A 6000-nucleotide genomic window follows, 5' to 3' on the forward strand; every position below is an offset into this window, starting at 1 on the left:
CTTTATCAGGATCTATCTATAAAGTATACCATTTGACATAATACAATAAATTGTAAGTCACAGGTCTTTTTAAGAGAAGGAGGTTGATTGGCCTAACTGATAAATATTTTAAAATTTATCTAGCATATTGTTGAATGCAATATTTAATATTTTTTCTATATTTAAAGTAGCTTATTCAATATATTTTAATTATGCCTACAGCAAGTGTTATAATCTGAGAAATGAACAGTCAGCAAATGCAGCCCTTTGATAACATCTTTGGCAACTTGAGTTATTTCAAATAAAAAAGGCAGTTCTGTATCACTATTTCCCCCAAATCTTTAAACTGAGCAATTGTTTGTGGGAATTCCACAAATACTAAAGAATTCTGGTTATTGTGTTTTTCCATATTAAAAATTAGACTATAGCCATATTAAAAGAGACTTCCTTCTGCTGTATTTCCTAATCTTAAATTTGAACAGTTTGTACATCCATTATGGTACGTTACAGAAATACCTTTCTAGCAAGAATGCCAGTTATAGAATCCAAGTATGATTTGTGGATATTGTGATGTAGTAACAATGAAGAGCCCTGTTGTAGAGTAAGACTGACAGTCATTCAATTAACTTTAAAATGGGAAACTCCAAAATCCCAGGTAATATTGTTAGGCACTATGCTTTTTTAAGACAAGGCAGTTGACAAGGTATTTTTCTTTCTTGAGATTTGCAAGTCTCTCTAACTTTCAGAAACAAAACAGGTAGGTGGATATAACTCTTACTCCAGCCTTTTAGTTAAAAAGTAAAAAGGCAATTAGTTACCTAGCCAAGCGTCTGGCTCTTCAACAGGATATATATATACTTAGCTCCTATTGGTTCTGTTTCTTGGAGGACCTTGGCAAATCTAGACCCTATTTCATTTTATAAAGGGAAGGCAAGGTAGACTTGGCCATAGATCCCAAGAACAGTATAACTGATGTACCTTTGTTTACATTTGAATTTTTGTTTTTCTCAGAAGGGTGTAAGCTGTCCTACACTTTAGGACAGTGTGCAGACGTGACAGCAAACAAACCAGATGTTGACCCGTGGAGTGAAGTCTTAGAGATTTTACTGACCCAACAGAGTATATAGGATAGTGCTCAGGGAGCTGTTATTATGTCATCAGCAAGGGATTAAATCCTCCCTAGGTATGCAGTGACAAAGCAAAGAAGAATTGAACCACACCTTAGAGGATGAATTTGGGCTCCTGGAAACATTCTCAAGATTTTAGCCAGTTCTCTGTTTGTAATCAGAGCCATTAGAAACACATTTGGAAAAAGTCCTTAACCCTGATGATTCCTTCTTCTTGGGGGAACATATCAGCAAGACTGGGTAAATTTAGGAAAGAAAGCAAAGGGCTTGGTTAAAATCAAGGAGGATCAAATTGTATTTATTAATATGATATCAAATACTGGTTTGCCTTTTTGTGTATGATGAGGTTAACTTTATTTAAATTATGCATGCATTTATTTATTTATATGAAAAATGTATGTAAAGGTACTAAATCTATTAGAGAATGAAACCAAATAATGTCCCTTAATGCTTATTTATATAACCAGTGGAGAAATTCTCTCTGGTATCCTTGAATTTACACTATGCCCACACTGCTATCTTAGAAGCTGTAATGAAATCTGGCATATAGATTCTAGCTGTGTTTATGCAGAACAACTTGAATAGCATTTAATGTCTAAAAAGAGAGTGGGTGTGGAATACTTAAAACACAGAATCAAAGGCCTATTTCCAATAACTTTCAACTCTATTAGGATAATAAGATAGGTTATTTAAATCCATCTTTTATTTCATAGAATATTCTGCCATTGATCTAAAATCAAAATACTCTTTCCATTGGTATGATATCAAAATAAAGTCAAAGATGGAGTATGTTTTAATGATTAATGGAAATTTTTTAAATAGCTACTAATTAGAATAAATGATACAATAACTTTCTTTTAAGGATGAGAGAAAACTTTTGGAGGTAATAGATATATTTATGGCATACATTGTGGTAATGGTTTCACAGGCATATGCTTATTTCTAAACTCATGAAATTATATACATTTAATATGTGCAGCTTTTTGTATATCAAGCATACCTCAATAAGGTGGTTTTAAAAAAAAGAACTTTCTTTTATAACTTAAAATTAACTTTTTTTTTTCTGATTATAAAATTAGTAAAGGTCCATTTCAAAGAATTTGGAAAATACAGCAATTTACATAAATATTTTGTCTTAGAGTATTGCATGTGCTTGTATATTGCATCAAAACTGAAAGGATATCGTATAAATAATTGTTTCCTAATTAAGTAATTTTTAATAAAATTATACTCAGGATAAATAACACTCAATTCTATTAAAAGATTAAAAGTAAAATTCCTCTCTCACTCCAACCTCTATTTTCTTGAGGTAGTTGCTGTTGAGTATTTCTTGTATGTTTGTCCCAAACTGACCAAGAAATATTACAACTGTATCATCCCACAGAACACATTTTCATCATATGCTTGCAGTCATGCATGCTGTCTCATGGAGAATCTTAAAAATCAAAGAGATAAGTGGGCTATATAACATATAATCATGTGCAATGAAGTTCCCCCTTTTTGTAAGACTATCCAAATATGTAATTTTACTTTAAGGTATTAAATCAATGATAACAATCTAACACATTTGCAAGTCGATGCACCAAGTCTGTTTCTATTAATACATCCCTGGCAACTCTCCACCTACCAAGATGAATTAGTCACCTCAAAAGCCACCCTCTTCCATATAGCATTGTTCCCTTAGCTTCTTGACCACTCCTACCACTGAAGAGGTAAGGCACCTTCGTACAGAGGCCATGGTCACTTTGTCTTGGGCTCTCACAGGCTCCAGCCTCTTCTGTTCTCTGTATCTGTGCAGAGAGATGCAATGTCTGACTCTACTCATCTTGCCAGGCTTTAAAAATCTCTTCCATGAATATGTTGATCATCACTAATATTAAGTTCCTTAATATTCCATGTTCCAAGTGATAGAAACTTTCTTCTCCTTAAATTCTTCTTTTCAATTCCTTGCTATAGTCTTAAATACTTAACATCAGAAGAGAGATAACTGCTCATTCTATCCTAATACCTTTGCTTTGTTTGGAAAAACTGTCAAGCACTTCCAAAGAACAACATTCCCTATATATGCTGCAATTTTATGGCTGGGAATTCCTCTATGTATTCAGCTTCCTAATAAGAACACTCAGATTCTTCTTACCATTAAATCTTAGTGCAAATTCGTTCAAAGAAAGTTTTGGCTAATTAAAAAAATTATATCCTTTAATTTAACTCTATACTACCTATCCATCTGTGATGTGGTTGATCATGAACACTTTCCATTGGTATGTATTTTCAACTAGCAACATGCCTATTTTGAGAAGCTGTGTTCCACTCTCTTGAAGTGCCCTGGATTGTGCCAGAAAGATTCTTAGTAAATGCTTGTGATAATACATTGAAATCTTAAATGGAATGCTACTATGTATAGGAACTGCTGTATTACCAACTTCCTTTGGTGGATGGGAATGGTACTTTATATCACCTGCCCACTATCGTGGATAGTTCTTCTGGAAATGCCTAAAATTCCTGAATTTATTCCATCATCTCCATTATATCCCCACGTTCCACCTCTTAGCTCTTTTTGTGGTATATATCATATGGCCTACAGATTCTTTATGTAATTTTGTAGCTTTTTGAATCTCAATTACTCCAGTCAAGCCTCTCAGCTGATGAAAATGTATAAGCAGGAGACCTAATGCTCTCTGGTCCAGGATGGTATGCAAGAATAACCTAGTTCTGCAGCTTAAATTTTCCAAAACAAACAGAAAATAAAGAATAACTCCAGGAGTAGTGAGAGTTGCACAACTTTTATCATGATCCAAAGTGACTTTAATAATTGTGTCCCAGACTACAGGAGCCTTCTACTTATTATTAATTCTGTGAGTATATTTTTAAAAATAATAACTTCAACTAATACATTAAAAATAATAAAATTAAATCACTCAAAGTCAATCCAAGGCTGATAAACTTCATATGAATTTCAATATATCAATCATGTTTTATGGTTCTGGGAGAAGATAACATAAAAATTCACACTGGACCACATTATTTTTTTCAGGTTTCCAAAAGATAAAGCTTGAACCAGATCTGGATTGAGTTCATGGTAAGTAAAAATGGAAACAGCCCATGGATTTCCCCTGATATATTTAGTCATTTAAAAATAGGTGGCCGTACATTTTGAAAATATTACCCTAATGGGAGCTCTGTCCCCTTCCAAATTTGATGGCATCTTGTCCCCTCTCGACTTCATCCAAGTCTAATTTTTCTCTGCACTCTTTCTTCTTCTCTACCTATCACAAGAATCCAGCCCCAGAGGAAAATATCCTCAAATCAATCTATCCCACTGAGAACTTGCCTTAGAAGCTGCACTAAAAAAACAAAGCCATAATATAGAGAATGTATATGAAATTCTCTCTATTCACCAACTTGTTTCTTTCAGGTTTACATGTGAGAGCAAAGCATACTTTACCAGCACACAACCTTGAACTAGTGAAATTTGTTTTCATGATGGGACCTTTTGTCCCTGTTTCCCCCTTGTTAACCTCCTCCTTCTTAATGCTTCCTGCTCTCCTCTCAAGTTGGCAAATTCAATTGAAAACTGCTCTGATGGAAGAATCTGCCATGTACATCACCTCTGCATAAGAGAATGGCAACAGTTTAAAAGTATCAGCTATTCCACAGGCATTTGTGCTTAATAACCCAGTGCCCCTTCAGAGTTTGCAAATTGTTTTATATGCATGGATTTTGAGAAATTCTCACAGCCCTTTGAAGTAGGTATTCATAACCTCATTATGCAGATGAGTTCATCATAGCATAAACAATTCAGTGCACTGTCCCCAGTCACAGAGCTAATAGGTGGCAGAACCTGGGTTTGAGTATATTTCTTTTCTTAATTAATTTTTATTGGAGTGTAGTTGACTTACAATGTTGTATTAGTTTCTGCTGTACAACAAAATCAGTTATACATGTAGATATATCCACTCTTTTTTAGATTCTGTTCCCATATAGGTCATTACAGAGTATTGAGTAGAGTTCCCTGTGCTATACAGTAGGTTCTTGGGTTTGAGTATATTTCTTACTAAAATTCTTCATTAGAACATAGGTGCCTTTAACAGTGCTTAAAGCCTTTGTCTAAGTAGAACAGTTGTGATATGAGAGAAATTCAGGCAGATCAGATTTGGTGAAAAGGGAAAGGCAAACCTTTCTGGAATCTGTCAGACTTGGATACATTGTGTTTAATTTGATTGTTATAAATGTTATAAATTGTTATAAATGTATCTTTACAAATAACCAAATATAATTTCTGATACTAAGGTAATGAGCAAAGGATTCAGATACTCCATTCGATGGATAAAATCAAATTTTATCCACCCCACTCTGTGAGGTGTCTGCTTGAAAAGACTCTTTTAAAGTCTGAGCTTTTAGCTAGCAAGTCATATTGAAGCCTACTGTGTTTCTTAATGTGCAAAAAGTCTCTCTCCTAGCTGTGTTTTTCCCCCTCTCCCTTTTTCAGCGTTGCTTTTTGTCTCCATATCTACCTTTACTTTATTTGCGTAAACTCCTCACGCTTAGCTTAAGGAAATGATGAACAGCTCTTTAGTTTGTTTATTTCACTCTGCTGCTGCCCAGCAGTTGCTACAGAAAAAATTCAGGGAAAAAGTACTTTTCAGCAGATGTAATACGGGCTGAATGTTTGTGTTCCTCCAAAGTTCCTTCATGTTGAAGCCCTAAACCCCAATGTGATGGTATTTGGAGGTGGGGCCTTTGGGAGATAATTAGGTTTAAATGTATCATGAGGGCTCTGGCTTCAAGAAGGAATTAGTGTTTGCTTAAGAAGAATAGCGGCCAGAGCTCACTCGCTTTCTGCCATGTGAGGACACAGTGAGAAAGTGGCCCTCTGTAAGTCACCAAGTTCTTG

Source organism: Balaenoptera musculus, chromosome 3 (assembly GCF_009873245.2).
Source record: "Balaenoptera musculus isolate JJ_BM4_2016_0621 chromosome 3, mBalMus1.pri.v3, whole genome shotgun sequence".
Lineage (NCBI taxonomy): Eukaryota > Metazoa > Chordata > Mammalia > Artiodactyla > Balaenopteridae > Balaenoptera > Balaenoptera musculus.